Genomic DNA, 20008 nt, shown 5'->3' with positions numbered 1-20008 from the left:
TTTCCTTTCTTAAATATTTTATTATCGTTTTATTTTATCTCACATCACCGTGAAAAATATAACGTTAATAAAACGCTAAAAGGAGACTCTCAGCGGACGATCACCAGCGCGGATATAGATTTCTTCTTACTACACATTTTGGAGAGTGTCGGACGAAAGTTTTCAGCACAATTTAGCCGAGGATCGAAAGTTGGAGGGAATTTCTCATCGCGTTGCCAGCCGGAGAACAGATCCATTAAACAGAAAAGCATAACTTCCGATCTTTGCGGCATTCTTAGCACGCTTGCTAAGGATATTTCATGTGTGCCAACAAAGCTCCCTCGTTCCTACACGTTTTCCGGACGTGTCTTCGAGAACAACGAGTCGAGAGTATTGACCTGCAGCCGCGTGCCAAATTTGCGATCGATATTACCCTCTCTGCTTCCCTTTTACATATTTATTTATCCCTACGTAGATACCTATCTATCATACATCTATCTATCCTATATCCGATTCCGTTGAATTCGTTCAACAGTCAATGATTTAGTATGCATCGAGTATAACCGCTTAATATTTAATCTATGAAATATACTTTTCTCTCTTTCTCCCTTCAAACTTTCACATTTGTTCCGTCAAAATCAACTATAATCGTCTATCTTTAAATTTGTCATGACCTATATCTATGAATGATTGAAGCATTGAAGGATGTAACCTAACGTATCATTACACGTAACAAAACTATCTCTGCGAATCGTCACATCAACTTCCTCGTTCAGTTTGCCTCCATTCTGTCGGGCTCGTTTGACACCGCGCGTCCACCATTGTCCATTCTTTTGTGTGCGCAGCTTACTCTTCTCTAGAGGGGCGATTCAGTCCCAAACTGTTCGTGTAAATACGTCTGCGTCTCTCCTCCCTTTGCTCCCTTCTCTTCCGCGCCTTCTTCCAAGAGTCCCACATCCCAGTAGGTACCCGTCTTCGGCCTCGTTTGAACCAAGTTTTCAATACCGCCGGCCAACAAGTAGTTCGGGAAACCCCGTCCTTTCCTTCTCTCTTCTCCCTACGCACAGGGATCCTCCAAATACTCGTTCGCGGTATTTGCGGATATCCGCTGGTAGTTTCGCAATACCAGTCGCGAAATGGGAAGGGGTTGGTATTAGGAGAGTCGGTCATACGGGGATGTGGGAGGGAGGGAGAGGAGCAAACAACGAGACCCTCTCTCACGGGGGCGTCTGCAATTCGATCCTCAAAGCCCACCGAGTAAATACAGCAACGACGGCGGCGATGGGAAATGGCGCGGGATAGGACGCGGGGGTTGGAGGGGGGCGAGAGGAACAGCGGTAGCGTTTAATTAATTCCATCCACCGCGTCGCTACGATTGTATAACACAACCCCCCGGTGCTGCTTCGTTTTTCCCCTCGTCGCGACGGCCGCTTGTTTCGGGGTTTCCCGGGTGAAAACGCGCGCGTCGAATAACGCGAAGCTTATGGGTCGTAGAAGACATCTTTAGCTTCGATCCTCGAACCGCTGATGAAGCAAACTCGAGATAATAACGACTCAACGAAAATCCAACGCATGTTTCTTCGTATACAGAGAGGGTAATTTCATTTCGAAATAATTGTTCGAATATTATTTTGTATTACACGTGCAGGCAAAGTGGCACTTTGTGTGCGTGTTTTCTGTGCGGAAAGCGGCCAATTTCCCACGCCACCATCTTTGCGGTGAGTGAATAAGCCATTGCCTACGGCTGAGCCGCGTTCAAAGTCATTGCCCACGGCTTCAGCCATGGACAATGACTTTGAACACGGCTATTCCCGCACCGTGCCGCCGCAAGATGGCGCACAGAAAACGCGCACAAAGCCACTTTGCCTGCACTTGTAATACAAAATAGTATGTGTATCACGTGCGGATTGACAATTATCCGCACTTGATACACATTATACTATTATTAGTTTTAAATAAATGAATTTTGGGTGAAAAAAATGTTAAAAAATTAAACGAGAGAAATGAAAAAACTATTAATATATTAATGCAAAAAATAAATATTCTGCATAAGTAGGACATTTACTATAGCTATCAGCTTTCTGGTATATACGTATAATCACGAATGCATTTCTGAAAAATTGCTTGAAAAAACATTTACAGCGCCGAGATTGCAAAATTATGCGGAGGAAGTGGGTCACGTGACAAGAGCTAATAATTATGGAAATAGCGTGCGTCACAGACGGGGATGCTCGTCGCGCGCAAGAAGACGAAGCACCCTAGGAATTTTAACGTACGTGGAACGTATTTATTTTTGTACGTTAAGTACGTCGCAAAGAGAAATGGATCGCTCGTCGGGCGAAATATGTTCTCAAATACTAGTGTCACGCATATACCGCGTGAAACTCGGTGGATCATCCCCTTTGTACCGCGTTTATATAAAATGCGTCGCGCACTCGCGCAGAAACGTGCGTGTAACGCGCGTTTATGTGTCTCTCGGACAATTTATCGTCGATAAATTGTACCATTTGTGCGCAAGCAGGAATTGCGTTCGCGAGAAAAATGAAAGACGTTGAAAAATCGAAGCTTATTCGATTCGCTCGCGTAATCGCTCTTCTCACTCCGCTCCGGCGCATTATATCCCGATCGAAATCGTAATCACGCAAGCTAAAAATAAACTCGCTTGACCCGAACATCTTACAATTGCTTTTTCCGCGCGAGAAATCGCAAAAATAAAGAGCATGAAAAATCGTGTCGCGTGCGGGGCGGGGAAGATATAAAATTCTTCCTTCACAATTCTCCTTATTCTTCACAAGAGTAATGGTCATTCTGACACGTACTCTCTGACACGTCCTCCTGGCGGGAAAGGGGTTGAAGGGGGCGGAAGGGGATTTCGTAATATTACGAGACGCGTCGAAGGCTCGGGCACGTTTCTGGTCTCTTGAGCGCGCGCGCAAAGATATCCTTTCGCGTGCTGCATATCCCTCGGATATCCGAGAGAAGAGATATCCCCTTTGTCCTTCCTTCCGTTCTTCTTCTCGGTCTCACGGGAGCCAGATGACCCACATACGTCGAATTACGGTCCCGCGAGTTCCGGGATCCGCGGATTTCCGCCGCAAGAAATCGATATAAGAAGACGCTCCGTCCGTCTAATCCGACTTCCTATACTACGCGAAGTGCAGATCCGATAAGAACATATCGTACTTGAAGCGGCAGAGACGCTTGACTTTGTGCGAGAATCGTGAGGTGACTCTCGAAGAGTAAATCTCGATAAATCGACGATTAAAATCGAACACACAAATACTTGTTTATACGCGCGCGTGAGACAGTTTTTTAATTTACGAGTTACAAGTGGAACATTTAATTTGCGTAAATCGAAATGATTTTATAATTGCTAGAAAATTGCTTCTTTTATTATCTATGAATATATAAGAAAGAAATTAATATATTTTAGTATATTTAATAATTCATATATTATAAAAAAATGATGAAAACGGAAAGCTGATGTCTATGATTTACAAGTCTACATCACGAAATGATTCTTCAAATATATCTACTATTTAATTCGTTTTGCAAAGCAACAAAGTGAGATCATTATCGGTTACGTGATTCGTTATGCATCGGAGGTCGCTGACGAAAATGCAACGTGGCGCAATCGATATCACTTAGCAGGTGGTGGGTCTTTTACAGTCTCGTGGAGAAATCCGGACGAAGGGAACGTGGAAAAACTTTCCCGCGCCGGAGGAGAGATTGTGAAAAGAAGGGAGAGGAAACGTCAAACGCGCCGGTCGATTAGGTCGCCCGTGGGAATCGTCGTCTTTCGACAATCGATTCTCGTGGAATCGCCGGATTCGTCGGCCGGGAGTGGAAATTCTCGCGGGATCGATGCGTTTTCCGCGAGTTTCCTTCTTTGAATCGCTATCTCGTCGGGGATTTTTTCGCGTCTGACGTAAGACGACCTGGACATCCTCGTCGAGTGTCCCGTCCGTCTCTTATTTGCAGAATATCTTGGCGTTCTTCCCAAAGACTCCGTTTCATTGTGCGAGTTCGTCGACGCGAAACTATTGCTGACAAGCAAGCGAGATGTCACAATATTAGAGATGCAGACTCGAACATGGGATGAGGAACGCGAATACTATTTCGATGAACAATTACAACGAAAGCAAAACTGACCCCTTCCGGATGTTTCATGACCGCATGAACCGATATTTTTTGCCTCTCTTGACAGACTGGACAATTTTTCTTTAATTATAATTAGTGTGGAGTTGAAAATATTAAAAGATAACGAACGATATATGTATTATATTTACATAACCGTTCTTATTCGCGCGCTTAAATACTCATTGTTCGCAAGCGTAACACCTCCTCTCGTTCGAAAGTCACTCGAGATATACCATAATATTATAATTAAATAACTAAAGACCACATTATTATGATTGTTTACAAAATGATCCCAACAGGATTATTCTTGCAATACATTTTTGAAATGTTGTTTTAATGATATATGACAAGGACTTCAACTACGTCTCGAACGCTAGGCTTAATGAGCCAACATGAGTATATATGCATATATATGTATGTAAAACTTTCGACAAATGTATACGAGAGGAAAACGAGCTCTAAGGACGTTATTATTCATGTGTCTAAGCGAAACATCCTTTTGCGTACAATAGTCTTGTCACAGTCGAGAGGGCACCACTTTGCAAGCAGGTATGCTGGTCCTTCAAATAATAGCTCTGGCTTGAAGGATCCGCCAAACTGGATCCGACCATGAAACATGATACGAGCAGAAAGTTAATCCCAACCCAAGGAGTACATCGCTTTAAAGTTACATAAAAACTGCTCATTTTCGTATAATGTTACTTTTTAATTTTCACACTTTACAGTATAGGTTCTCTTAATTAAATAAATAAATAAATTATATCAAAGGACAAATATAAAAAACAAGTTTAGAAAATTGTGGGAAATTTAAAGTATACCTAGAAGTTAAATAGACAAAATAATTACATCAAGTTTTAAGAACAACCCCGTTTCGCGAAAGTTAGTTAAACAATTAAAAATAATTACGTGACAAAATTCGATGAAAAAAGTCGGAGTACAAAAATTCCCTTCGATGACAACAGTAAACAAACAATCATACAAACAAACAAACAAGCAAACAAACAACGCCTACGTGTAAACAAAACTTAAATGAAAAGATCATCGGGTCTAACGACAGAGGCAGTCTCGAGATCCCGAAGAAAAAATGGGCTTGGCGTTAGAAATTCGAGTCCGGCCCGAAAACGCTCGTACAACGCATTCGAGAGGACGAAACGCCTGGTCCTTTTCACCCTTCTCCCCTTCCCCTGTGTTTTGTGCCTGGCACCCTCGTGAAAGGAATCCGCTGCCACACGCATCCCAAGAAAGAAGAGAAGCCCGTCGACTTTAGCGGCGGAGAGGGAATTGCCAACGCAATGAGACGAATAGTGGGGGGTGCTACGTAGAGGGGTGAGTTCCGGTGGTGGGGGAGGGACGAGCTTGAGGCTGCGGACGATCGCGGAGAGTCGGAGAGCAACAGTGTGCCGCGCGCGGCCGGGAAGCGAGGATTGCTCCGATAACGCGAGAGAAAGGGTGAAAGAGAACGAGTTCGGAGTAGCTTCGAGTTCCAAGTACACGATTTCGGAATTGCGTGGATTTTTACCCCGGTCGAGTCAAGTGTGAGACAAACAACCCTCGAATGAACGCGACTTGTTTATCAACTCGCTGGGAATTTCAAGGGAAATAAAGTGGCGAGATTTTAAAGCGCTGCCGGTGCCGAAAGTGAAGGTGAAAAAAAAATTGAGCTCTAGTGTATATGTGCGCGTGTGTATGTGTGTGTGTATATATATACATGTGTGTCGTCGCTTCGGAGCACTCCCGGTGGAGCATTCGGAGCATTTCCGGCAGGAAAATACTGGCGACGATAGACGCGAGAAATATAGCGTCGCCGGCTGAAAAAAGAGCGCGAGGATTCAACAGTGAGTGAACTCGACGGATTTTTCCTCGACGATACCACCCTCGGTCGAATTCTCCGGGCATCGCCGATATTCTCGGAGGTGAAAATTCAACCCGGTCGCCACCCCCGGACGGATTTTCCAAACACCTTCGACACCGAAAACGACGAAAGGGAAGACGCGGCGCACGTTCCCGACAATCCGCCGAATTTTGCCAATTTTCCGACCGAGAGCGAGAACTCGTACGAGAACTCTCCTTCTCCTCCAGAATTTTACCACTATTTCACATCGCTGTACGAATCGACCGTCACGCCGCAAAAAGAGGATCACAAAAAAATTCGTCCGAAAATACAAGTGAGAATCCCTGTTTCTTTCGAAGATAAAAGAAAACGTATCCACCCACAATCCAAAGTCCATCAAGAGTGCGTCATGGAGTGCGTTCGAGAGTGACGTGTCGTTCCGCGCTGCCCTTTTTTTCCGAGAGAAATGAGAAAGTAAATGAAAGGCCGCTTCGCGTGTACTTGTCAACGTTTACCCGCGCAGTTTAGTGACCTCGAAGCAAGGGGGTTGGCGAAGGTTGCCCCTCGCGACGACACAGCGAGCAGGAGACGGTTCTTTGTGCCGTACTTGACGAGCGTCTCGCGACGATAGACGCGACCCGAGGAAGGGGTGGGATTAGCCCTTTCCTCGCTCCTGTCATCATCAGCTGTGTGGAGCTTCGAACAGCCGTCGTCGTGCAAAGTGTCGCGCGGGAAATTTCTCGCGAAAATTCGCGCGAGCGGATCGAGGGGTGAATCGTCGACGAGAGAAAGGGTGCAACTCTGTCACGCCGCGAGCGGAACCGTGCGCGGACGGAAAATCTCTCGCGGCTGGGAAATGCGCTCGTAGCGAATCGACGACGTCGTCTCACCGCAGTTGCAGACGGATTTCTAAGGTAAGCGAGGGCACGTTTATCACATCTTCGTGCCGTCGTCTCGTCGTTAACTCGTTTCGGAAACTTTCGAGAAAACTACGGGGCTGTGTATATATGTATATATGCGCCAAGCAATTTGTTCCGAAAGTGAAACAATTCTCTATGGTGATTAGCTCTCGCATAAGTTCTCGTCGATAAGTGGCAAACCGTGGCCGTTGTGTGCAAAATATTGATTGGAAAATTTATTCAATATTCACGCGCGATTCGAAAAACTACGCGGAGAGCATTTTCTCTTATTAGAATTTACCCTGAAAATCATATGGTAATCGTGGGATAATATGGTGTTGGAAGAATTTTACAAGAGTTTCTCTGATTAATATTTACCACGATAAAAAATATTAATAGGTACATAGTATATTTTACTACGTACACAGTAAAATTAATCGAATATATTTTATATCTTTTGTGGTAGATATTGATATTTTTATTGTGATAAATATTAATCGGAGAAACTCTTATCAAATTCTTCCAATATCATATTGTCCTACGATTATCATGATTTTCAGGGTAAATTCTACGAAAATATTTTCTCTGTGTAGAAATAAATAAATAAAACTTGACATGTGTCTGCCTGTTCTGCTGTGAATACTGTTGGATAAAAAAACTTGAAATTATCACTTCAACTTGGGATTGTGAGAAAAAAAAAGATAAAGATTTATTTTAAATACGGTGCGTAAAAAGATACGATTAGATATTTTATTTTTAACAAATATGTTGATTCACGGTTTTGAAATTCTAATAATCATTGATCAAGAGAAAAGAAAACAAGATAAGATTACGTATTTATGTCAGAGCGACAAAATTTTTTTCCGTAATCCGTCCAAAATATACAAACCGAAACATTCGGAATAAAAGTATCTGAAAAAACGAACGCGAATTCATTCTCGTTCGGGATACTCGCGATTTCGGAGCAAAAATCTTTTTTTGGCTAGGAAAGGGTAGGGAAAAAAAAAAGGAAATAAAAATATCCTTTTGCGAGCGTGCGAATTACTCGCGCGTCACGTGGCGAGTTTCGGAGCGTAAAGAGCGCGCGCTCCGCTTTTTCGGCACGGATCCTCCCCACGTTGTCGCTGTCCTCCTTTTTCGCGCAACCCGGTGCAAAGAGGATTACCTCGAATCCGCTCCTAAAAGCATCTCGACGATTTCCATCGCGAAAGAGAGAGAGAGAGAGAGACCTCTCCGTACCGCGCGGATGAGTGACCCGTTCCGCGAGGATTATCGCGCTATCGATCGCGGATTTGCGACATCTCGCGCGAGAGATCCTTCCGGGTCGCGCGGAATAATGGGCTTTGCTTTGTCGATAACCTTAATAAATTAGAGCGGAGACGTGTTGAATATTATACAAAGTTTTAGCACGACGCGCGTTATGCTATAAGAAAAATTAAGTCATTTACTTAATAACTGAAAGGGAATTAACATGCTTAAATGGAATATATTTTAACTCTTCTGCATATTAATTATATAGTATATGAGAATAAATGTTTAAGAGAGCAAAAGGGAAATAATTTGTGGACGTTTGCGGTTTATTTGACCTCACGGACTCGATAAAAATCGCGGGCGATCCTTCTCAGCGTTCATTCACCGGAAGGCATGTTTTTCCCTCGGGAAAAGTCGGTGCGATAAAATTCTACTGCTGTTCAAACCGAGGTTTTAACGCATCGTGGCCGCGTGACAGATTCTTGCACTTATCATCGACTTGTTCAGAGCATCTTGACGCTCGAATGGAATTCGAAGAATCGTCCCTGCCCACTAAAATTCAATACAGTCGTGAAATTTTGCGTCGTATCGTGTCGAACATACCGTCTCGCGTTCGGATATACGAGCAATAATTATTTCTGCGAACATCATCTACGACCGACTCGCACTCTTTGGTTAATTTCGCGAACGCGTTCTCGGCGATAGAAATTTTTCTTCGTCGAACTCCAATCGATTTCGACAGCAACTATACTTGTTATTTTCTCGAGTGCATCTTGGCGATGAGAATTTTTCCCCGTCGATGGGTTCAAATGTTTCACCGTATAGTGTTGCCGAAAACGGAAAAGAAATTTCAAACGTACGTTTTTATTCTCCTCTTCGCTTCACTTGAATTGCGATTCTTGTTTTTCGGAGTACGTCGAGTATAACGAGCATTCTTTGGAGTAATTTATTTCTACTCTATCTCCAAATGTTCTTTTCCAAATTTTACACGTTTATGTGTTATTTTCTATCGATTTCAAGGAGTGTTCAACAATTTCTTCTTACCTTTTTTTCTTTTACTGCGTCTATTTAATGGTATCATAATCTTCACTACTGGTTCTTTTTGCATTTGCTTGATGTGAATTCTTTTCCTAAGTTTATATTATGCATCTGGTTGCAGAAATATTATTTGTCAAAAAATGTCAGCGTCTCGTGATATATTTTATACGTTCGAAAACCGCGAAAAGATTGCTACGTTACAATTTCGATCGAGTCAAATCTCGCCTTCTTGTTATTTTCTCGCGAACGCATCTCGGCGATAAGAATTTCCCGAGCGTCTTGACACACAAGTTTCCAGGAGAACAAGTATTATACGCTGCACGCGCTTTCGAAATCTGCGAAAATCTCTCACGGATGTTACAAGAATTCGACCGAATCAAATACGGACTCCTTGTTATTTTCTTGAGTATATACTTTGGTGATAAGTTTCCCTTCCATCAACTGCAATATATGTCACGATAGAATCTACAGAATGAGCAAATATTGCACTTGGAAGTGAAATTAATTTAAATCCAGAGGCACCAGATTAAAACTAACAATTCTTCCACGTATACTTTTCGTTTTAGAATATACATGTGTAATATATATTACCCGAATTTAATTAAATTAAAATTTGCGGCATATAACCGGAAATTTGGCAATCCTTTTACAGCGAATAACTTGTTGAAAAATTGAAGACGAGATTGCATAATTGCAACTCAATCTGTCGACCGTGATAGTGAGTTCTTTATCGCATTCTACGAATAGCCGTATATAACGGTCCGTAAAGTCTGACTTTGTTCCTTTACCCTCCGCGAATGATTTCTATTTTTACTCCTACACCGTACTGATCTTTTCATGCGCTTCGGCAGCCGTCGTCGAGGCAGATTGATCGAATCCGCGACATTTTTTTTTCGCGGTAAACGTAACGCGATAGCTGTACATCCTCGAATTCAATATCGCGCCAGATACCGGGAAGAAAAGGAAAAAAGTATCGAGAAAAAGCCGAAGCGTAATCCGGCGAATAATCAAAAAAGAAGAAGCAAAATAGGGATAAAAGAAAGGGCGATAAAAATTCGCCGAAAGTCAATTTCGCAAAAAACTGAACGCCGTACACAGAGCCGTTAATTCCGCGCGTTCCAATAACAGAACGTCATATCTCTCGGCAATGTAATTTTGATTATAGTTTTTCTCCTCTTTGAAAAGTCAAATGTGTCGCGCGTTTTTTTAAGCTCGAACGAAACTAAAACGACGAAAAGTTATACGAGCTTACATTTCATCGGATTTCTTTTGCGAGAAGAGGACCGAGAAAGAAAGCGCGTCTTTTCTTCGCCGCTTATAAACGCTATTCTTGGATTTAAGGAGAGTTACGACAAACGTACCTACTCGCTCTCTCTCTCTCTTTCTCGGACGGGGGTTGAGCGCGGGATTAATCTCGTCGCGCGCCCGGAGGAATCCCGGATCCGGGGGGTTTATAAGTGCGACTGCGGCTGACAGTTATTAGGGACAGTTATGGGTGAGAGGGAAAAGGGAGAGAAAAAGACAAGGGTGGGAGATGAGCGAAAATGCGAGCGTGACCCGCGGCCTTCGCGCGACGCGCTTACTTTATTCCGGGCTCCTTCCAGACCGACGCGGACGTGATGTCGTGCCGGGGGTGTCCTCTCGTAGGAATAGAGAGCGCACATGTTTCTCCCGTGTAGAGAAAATTACTGTCTTCTCTATGCCGGGCGCGCTCGTGCTAAAAGCGATTTAGTCAACGATGCCGGAGTCATCCCGATGGCTCGCGACGAGCGGATTGAAAACAACCTCGTTTCCGCGTATCTACTTACTGTAATCTACAAAGACCTTCGTAGAAACCTTCGGTGAAAGTATTTGAACCCTTTGGCGAAAAAGTTCAAGACCCCGAACGAATTTTGCCGAATATTTTTCCTTTCTATGCATGTCAGATTTTAATATATACCCTATTTTATAATATAGAATAAAGAATTATGTAGAATTGTTTATATAGAAGTATAAAGTATATTAAGATGGAATAAAGAATTTACAAATGTCATAAGCATTCGAACACTTTTTTTAAGTGCGACAAAATCTTTGAAACGTTCTAAATTATTATTAGAGAGGTAAATTAATACATTTTTATTATTAATAATAATGGAGTATAATATTGTATAAATATAAATAATAGAGAGTTAAACTTCATTTATATTATGTTATGGGGAGAAAGCTGCAATACCTCAGCAGACGCAACACTGTCGGTGTCTAAGCCACAGAATAATGCGGATAGCTCTAGTTTCAAACCATAGAACTGAGTCTAGTTAACGAGTTCCCGTCTATTTCAACATCTTAAGACTAGGGTGTATATATAACGCACACAAGAAATAAATAGTTTAGTCGAATGATTAAAATGTAGAGAAAAATTTCCATGTTCGCTTTTATTTTACCTAAAATAACCCTGGGGAGAGAAAGCGTATAAAATTGGGCAACACAATACAAAAATATTTTCCGATATTTATAATTTTGTGTGGAGCGCGAAATTATGCACAATAGGCTATTCTAGCGCGATCGTAACTTGAAAATACTGGAACAAAAAAATTCAAACTATATAAACATTCTTATAATTATTTTTTTTTAATTTTTAGAGCAGAAACCATTCACATGCAATGGACTAATATTTCCCCAGTTTTGAAAAATATATATTTTTATGCAAAATATTATATTGACGGAAACAAACACAACAATCGATAAAAGCATTGAACGGATGCCATCACTATATTGAGTCGTCAGTTCAAACAGACAAAACGAAAGTGCAGCGACTCGGCGCGAGGTGGAGACACAAACCGATACATGATGCTGCATAGAACGCCGTGCAGGAATTGCAGAGCGATGCACTCTCATAGAAAGAAAAGAGCTTCGTTTAAAAACATCTGTTTTATTGACTGATTTGTTCGAGAGAAAAATATCTTGTTTGCATAGCGAACAAAAATATATGTTATGTAAATATATTTTTTAAAAAGTATTGATCACAAAAAAGTCACGAGAAACTTTTAATCTAAATCAATTAATTTATTCATATTTCCATGCGAATCTGATATTTTTCGAATATTACGTATGCGGTACACCACGCTAAGGTTCTCCTAATTCACGTTTATTCGGGCTAACGTTCGCGTAGACGAAATTGCTGAAATTTCCCGTATATTCGCTATATCACGTAATTCATTGCGAATTTCATGCCAACCATTTCTGCATTTATAAACCGTAGTCCGACAGAGCTGTATTAAAAACGATTTAGCTACGCGAAATGGTCCAACATACGTGAAACTAATAGAACAAAAATATTTAAATTATTTATTTGTTTAGATTTAAAATATTTTAAACCTACAATACAGTTTTAAGTGAAAAAGCTTAAAGTCCTATATTTATCCAATTAAAAGCATATTTAAATATTGATAAGAAAATAATAAAAACGAATCAAATGATAAAACTGAAATAAGAGCATTAACCTAATGATAATAATAATCAAAATTCTCTCTCTGACGTTAAGATAATAATAAATTTTAATAATTTTTTCCATGTCGACCATCAGACTTTATCGCATTGAGAAAACTTGTGGTAATTTGTGTGGAAGGAGAAAACCGGATTGAATAACTTTTAATAGAAATGGTCATGTCACGAATAATTCCGCATTAGTTTGTCTCTGCGAAACGTTGCTGCAAACTTCCTCGCGTCGCGGCGACTCCACTTAAACCGAGTTTAAGACGGGCGGCGACCAGCAACGTTTACCCGATGGACACACCAGTCTGGGGCTTTATCGCTCGTTAAGCCCATCGCGATTAGTGTCCCTGGTTCGGCTGTCCTTCGTCCTTCTCTACCTTCTCAGTATCTCTTTCGATTGCGAGAGAGAGAGAGAGAGAGAGAAAGGTGTAGGTGCTTTTATATGAGCGGCATAGTCGGTGGATAACGAACTGTTCCTACGACGCGGATAACCGGAAGTTCCGATACGAGCGAAACGTTAATGCGATGTCGGGCGTGATAAAACTTTCGTCTCTCGTCGCACGTCTCACGTTTCACGGTCGTTTTGCGACAGCATCATTGGCACCTCGACATACTGACGTAGGCTTTTTTTATTTATATTTTTTTTTTAGATTTGACATGTCGAAAATACTAAACGATGAAACTATTGGTAATTTATCATTGTCTACTGAAATATTTATGCATTTCAAAATATACTCTGCGAAGGTGGAAAATGAATGAGAATTAATCGCGGACGTGTATATATACAAATGTCGATATATATTTTCTCTATAAATGGCAAAAATTGAATTTATCGGCGGAAATTCGTTTTAAAAATAAATCCCTTTCTTTTCTCTTCTCATATATTTGTTAATTTATTTTTAATTTTGTTACATTTTTTCTTAATTCCTTTTCTAATCAGTCTTTTTATAATTAGTGATAGTCTTTATATTTAAAAAAAGATATCCAGATCTCTTTGGGAAAATAATTCTCATGAATGTCTAATTCATATTTTTTAGATATAGCGAACATTGAAACTTATAATTCTTTTAAAAAATTAAATCTTGGAGATAGAAAAAAGATAAGAGACAGAAGAGAAAGATTCTTGTTCGATAAAAAGCAATCTAAACTTTTTCTCTTGAAAAATATTGTTGTTCATCTCTAGAAGCTCTCTTCTATTTAAACGCATCTTTTCAGATACACAACTTTTTCTCTCCGAAAGTTGAGGTGAAAGGCGAGAGCCTATCCGAGAAGATAGCCTTATTATTTATGTATCTAAGAAATCACAGGTTGCCGACGCTCGCTGAAGCGTTCCCGAGATCAGCAACGACCAAGATTGCCGGTATCCCATGGCGTCCCTTAACGCGCGTTCGCCACCCTCTTAGCATAGGAACCTTGCAAGCTTGCCGAAATCGTTTCCATTAAAGGGCGGGCTCTTCTGGCTTAATAAAGTACCGGTGAGAAACCCAAGACACGTGCGTGCGAAAGCTTTTCCCGCGGATACTCGCGGGAGTAAAACTAAGAAGAGAGAAAGAGGGAGAGAGAGGTGGGAAGAAACTTACGAGGGATGGTTTAGCAACGTCTTGAGGGTGACGCCCGAGTTTTAGGTATCCCGTTACCTTCCCTTTCGACGCGCGCCCTTGCGCCGCCATCACCGGCAGCTCGAATTAAACGATCTCCGGGAAGAGAGTAACTTGGTAACTTCTAGCTAGCGCGAAGATGGCGGTTGTAAGCAACTCGATCGAGATCGGTAGGGTGACTCGGGCGATCCTCTGCTGGTTGTCATTACCAGCCGCGTCATGTGCGTTTAATGACTGCTTCGAGTGAGACAGATTCTTGGCGGATACGAAAAGGGAGAGAAAGTATTATTTAACATCTATTAATTACAATTGTTATATATAATTATAATTTTTAATAATTGTACAAACATTGCTCTCTGAACTTGTTCTCTTCCTGTAGAACATTAAAAGCACGAACGGAAATTAATATATACGCTATGGCGTGAAATAGCTTGCAGGGAACACATATAACGGAGATTAAGATATCTCACTTTTGCGAAACCTTCGACCGACACATGCCACCCTTATTCGCCCTTCGAGTTCTTTACTGGGTAATTGCGGGGTTCGTGATGGGAGTATTGACGTTATTTCAGGGGATGATCCGACGAGATTGCCGAAATATCTTGATTTTGATTCTCCACGCGCAAAATTCGTCAGATTATGGAAAAATTCTTGTTACACGTGCGACTATATCTTATTCCAATCTCATCTTATCGGAGAGATATCCAATCAATCTGTCAATTAATTTTTTTTATAAACGTAGCCGTGATCCGAAGTAGCCAGAAAATTATCAGAATTCAATATAGAATTTATGTACGGAATTATTCAGATACAAGAATATTTATTTGAACGACAGAGAAATTTTTTTTCTAAAAATCTCTTTTTCGGTTTTTTTCTCCCAAATTTATACTCTTTTATTCAGTCGGGTTTTCGATTGTTTATCGTACGAATAACAATCCTCTCGATTTCGCGCCGTGTCGTGCAGATGCCCGTCTGGACCGGATCGAATATGAATCGGTGGTGCCACCAACGACCTATCGAAATTTGAATCTGAATGGCCGACCATTCGACTGCGCTGCGTGATGTTCCCCGCTTCTCGTGCAAAGTACAAAATCTGGCAACACGTTTTACCAGCGACGTAAATAATTGCGGACATTAAACCTTTATCCACGTCATTTTTCAGGCAAAAAAAATTTTTTACGGCGGGTACATATACATACATATATATAACCTTTGTGTTAAATTTTAATTCTTTGAAAAAATGATTGCGGCGGAAAAAAGTAAATATTCAACGGAGGGAAACAAGAGGGCGAGTTAATAATCGCTTTCGACAGAAAAATCGCGAACGACGCTATTGTGGAAAACAAAATGGGCTGGTCTGATAACGATCGTGAAACGAGAAACAATTTCCATCTAAAAAAAAAAAAATAATAGACAATTTCGGCGTTTCGCGATTCCGATTTCCGAATTCCGATTTTATGTAACATTCGATGTTCCAATATGCTCCGAAACTAGATTTCAACGCGCGAGCGATGATTCGTAATCTATAATATCTTAGTCATCTCTAAAAGGGTGGCAAAATTTGCATACAAGCTATTACATAAAATTTAAGTGAGTTTTTAGCTGAAACGAAAAATATTGAAGGAATTTATACTTTTTAATCGAATAAACAAGAAATAGAAATTCAGTATCTAACATCTCGCGCGGTTATAGAAAGAAATTATTTTATACATTTAACTCAATATATAACTTTCAAATAATTAACGATCGACAAATCCAAAATTGCTCCATTTTTCGCTCAATCGTGCTTCAATTATCCAATACTATGAAACGCTTCTCGCACGAGAAAAAAAAAAAAGCGCGAGGAAGAAGAAGATATCGGAGAGAATCTTGCCGCCCACGGCGGAGAAAGTTTTCCCGTCGAACGCGTTTTAACGCTGGACGACCGGAAGTGGTCTTCTTCTCCCTAACGACGGTGACGGGCGGTCAGAAGAAAAGCGTTGGAAACCGAGGGAGAAAAACGCTCGCAGACGCACGCATCTCTCCCGCGTTTGCGAAAGGGTGGCGCGGAAAGGGATGGATCATTCCCCGGGGAACGAACTCGGTCGGGTGTAGAACGTTATTTCTAGATCGAGAAAACTTTTAATAACTTTCTGATAGCTTATTGGTCGGGCTTGTAAATAATTTCATCTCTCATATCGCGTTGAGGTCTCTTTCCAACCCCCGATCCTCCCTTTCGTTGACCTTTCTTTATCATTGGAAGTTTAAGGTTGAGATTCATATAAAGCGAAATATACATTTTGACATTTGTACACATTTTGTTACCATATTTCAATAATTCTCGAATGTAAATATATTTCGCTGAATTTATTATGCAAGAAGGAGAAATCTTGTTGCAAACTGGAGCTCTTTTAGAAATTTGAGAGATCCGTGTCTTATCAAATGTGTTTTTTTGCACATCAGTGTCATGTTCCAGTAGTCTGTTGAAACGCCACGACACATCGGCGCGTAGGCGCGAAACGGACGCTAATAAAGTCAGCCGCGGTCGCGAACAGCGGTCGCGAAAAGACAGGCGTGTAAATTCGTCGCGCTTAACGGTCCGTAAATCTGCGAAGGCAGCTCGGAAGGGGAAAACGGCGGACACCTACGCGCTATAATTTCCGCGGGTAACGCACGCGGCGAGGGAGATCCACGTCATAAATAATACGACGCGTCGCGACATCGGCGCCGTTTTAATTCCGAACGCGCGAAAGAGATCGCTCGTCCTCCCGTGGAACGTTTATTGATATTTATTGCCTGTTTTTGGCAAGACGCCTCTTCTCTCAACCTAACGCGTTCTCGTCCCGCTGATTTGCTAGGAATAAGTTTCTTCGAATAACTCCTGGCTTCAATCTTGAATCATTATCGTTAATTCAAGTCGTTCCACATCACTTCCATTTTCATTTGGTCAAACCAATTATCGAGATAATTATTTCTTATTCTAATTGAGCAAAATCGAATAACCTATGTCGAACATTATATATATATATATATATATATATTATAATTGAAATAATCTGTATTCGTAATGAACGCAGGTAACGAAAGATAAACGACACGGAGAGAGATTGGCGATTCATCTGTTAACCACGATTCGCGTCCCTGTCCGCGAATGGTCACTAATCGCGAATAGTGCTCATCCTCTCGGGGCGTATCCCATTTCCAGTCTCGCGCGAACAAATATCGCGGAATCGTTCGCGCCGGTGTGGTCCGCCAGGTTGAAGCCGGGTTAACCGGCTAGCCTCGAGGCCGCGAAACGAGTCGCGAGGAAGAGAGAGACGTCGCGTCGTTCGGAGAGAAAGAACGGCGGTCCTTAGGCGCGCCAGGAAGAAGAGCACGAGAGGTAGAGGAGGAAGGGGGTGCTTTCGTGGGGCGGAGGGGAGATTAACATAGAGATGAGGTCGCCTTGAGTCTTTTTCCGCGCCGGAGTTATGTTCTCGTGATCCCCGACGTCCCATCTACTCGGTGTATCTATCCCGCCTGCGTCTATATCCGTTGCACCGATTCTAATTTCAATGATAAACAGACGCGGGAAATTGGAATTATTATGTGCGTGCGATAAAAAAATGAAATATTTTTGACGTGTAATTCCCGAGGCTATAAATGCCCCGAAGTTTAGTGTTTTTCGGTTAATCCGGAATTTTTTCATTCGACGTTTATAGCGCGAGTCGCTCGATCTGCCCGTTCGATCTTACTGTTTAGATTAGAAGAAAACAATTTAGAATGATTTATTGAAAGAATAGTATATTGTGTATCAAGTGCAGGCAAAGTGGCTTTGTGCGCGAGGTGGCCGATCGCACGCCGCCATCTTGAGGCGGCACAATGCGGGAATAGCCGTGTTCAAAGTCATTGCCCACGGCTGAAACGCGGTTTGTTCACTCACCGCGTCGCCGCTAGATGGCGGCGTGGGAAATCGGCCGCTTTTCGCACAGAAAACACGCACACAAAGTGCCACTTGGCCTGCACGTGTAATACAAAGAAATTTTCATTGAAATGTGTGCGGAACCACCTCATATATGTGTATACAGAGAGAGAGAGAGAGAGAGAGAGAGCGCAATATATTTACTAAGGATATATACACGTATCTCTATCATGTGGGACGTACTATGTATATAGAAATGGAGCGCATATGTAACGTAGTTACATTACACATTACATTAGTGAGATGCCCGTCATATCCTCTCGTCGCGTGATTATGTTAAGTAAAGCCAACTAAAGGGTTAAAACAATTTTCCTAAGCGCGAAATAATCGGAAAACTTTTGCAAATTACATGTATTTTAAATAACTCCGTAATTTAAAGCGATATAAATTGTCGAATCGCAAAAGCAAATAAATAAAAATCATCAATCGCAATGTGCAACGATGATGTTAAATTATTATTATAGCATTTTATAACTGTCTATAAAACTATAACACAATTAAATTATTCTCTAAAAGAAGAATTATGTATGATTCTATTGTTATTAAAATTTTTAATATTTGTTATTAAGTATTATGTTTAATAATGCGACATAATTATGCAACGGTATATTCAAAATATATTCAGTTTGTATATGGCTGATTTATTGATTGTGTAAATAATTATTTAATAATTGTTAATTATCACAAGTCATCAGTCAGTGGAAAATTTTGTAAAATACTTCAAAAGAGATAGAAATGTAATGATAATTCTAATAATTTGTAATTCAAAGCCCGGGCATTTATATATCGTAAATTAATTTTGTTTAAATGTATATGATTTGATATAATATCGATCTAAATAATAATATCTCGCGTACGGACATGCACGATAATAAAACTTTATTCTTTATTACGTTAATTTCATTGGCGGTTTAAAATTTATATATAATTCTCACTTTGCATACTACAATATATTATTGATATATAGTTATTATCATCACACAATCCACTCTCTAAAAATTTCAAAAAATTACGAAAAAAATGTTGACGTCTATTACATGTATCTCGTGTATGACTAAATAAATTTCGAAACGCTGAACAAAAAAAAAAACCGTAACTCGGATCGTCCAATTTTCCATCCGAGACATCATCTCGTTGAAACACAAAGAATTTCACATTTACTCCAAGTGGTTCTCTTATCTATCATAGATTTTACGGAAGGAGGGTTTGCGCAACATCATGGCTTACTACTCATCGGGGCCTTTGTGAAACGTCGCTTCAATTCCCGCCCCTCCGTTTCTCTCATCCCCCGGCGTGCTTTTCCCCCTCCCTCCCCCTCTTCTCCCCCAAGTTACCGGATGGTACATGCGTGATTGTATCACTGCTGATTGCGTTACCGTTCTATGCCGGCTGTTTGCAAACTGCAGTAATAACAGTGGTGCACATTAGCCATACATGCGCAGCCTCCATTCTCTCTCTCTCTCTCTCTCGTCCTCTTTTCGCGGCCCTCTTCCCTCTCTGTATTAGTAATGCTCGTATCACTTAACTAGGAGATACGAGCCGAGTGAGCGAAGCTAATGCTGAAATAATGCGACAACTAGCAGTTTGGCTCGTTTTGCGCTACTGCACATACCGGAAAACGGTGTTGCGGTGCTCGCGCAGGAAAATAAAGCACACACGTTTTCTAATTAGACATATCCGAGAAAAATGGTCTTTGTAATGGATTATAAATCTCGCATTCTGTAATTATTATTTACATCGATTGTCATATTTTTGAAAAAAATTTTAAATTATTATTATTGATATATATATATGTATCCCTTCGCGGATAAGGTTTTTCAAAGTTGGACTCGTTTGCATAACAATTATTTTTTTAATACGC

General features: G+C 41.0%; 1 protein-coding gene across 3 annotated transcripts in view; it reads left to right on the top strand.

Annotated features, from left to right (window-relative positions):
- pxb (putative Hedgehog signaling attenuator pxb) overlaps nucleotides 1-20008 on the top strand; it is a 393744-nt gene that overhangs the window by 263886 nt on the left and 109850 nt on the right. The window contains exon 1 of one of the 3 annotated variants that reach the window (XM_085487729.1): nucleotides 6805-6864. The exons of the other annotated variants lie outside the window; for them this stretch is intronic. The gene's annotated coding sequence lies outside the window, so the exon portion shown is untranslated. Of the gene's footprint in view, nucleotides 1-6804; nucleotides 6865-20008 lie in introns of those variants that run through there. 3 annotated transcript variants of the gene reach the window in all.

The sequence above is a fragment of the Nylanderia fulva genome, unplaced genomic scaffold (genome assembly GCF_048542155.1).
Source record: "Nylanderia fulva isolate GAGA-0341 unplaced genomic scaffold, ASM4854215v1 Scaffold6, whole genome shotgun sequence".
NCBI lineage: Eukaryota > Metazoa > Arthropoda > Insecta > Hymenoptera > Formicidae > Nylanderia > Nylanderia fulva.
Note: the sequence above shows the minus strand (reverse complement) of the source record. Positions and strands in the feature narration are given on the sequence as shown.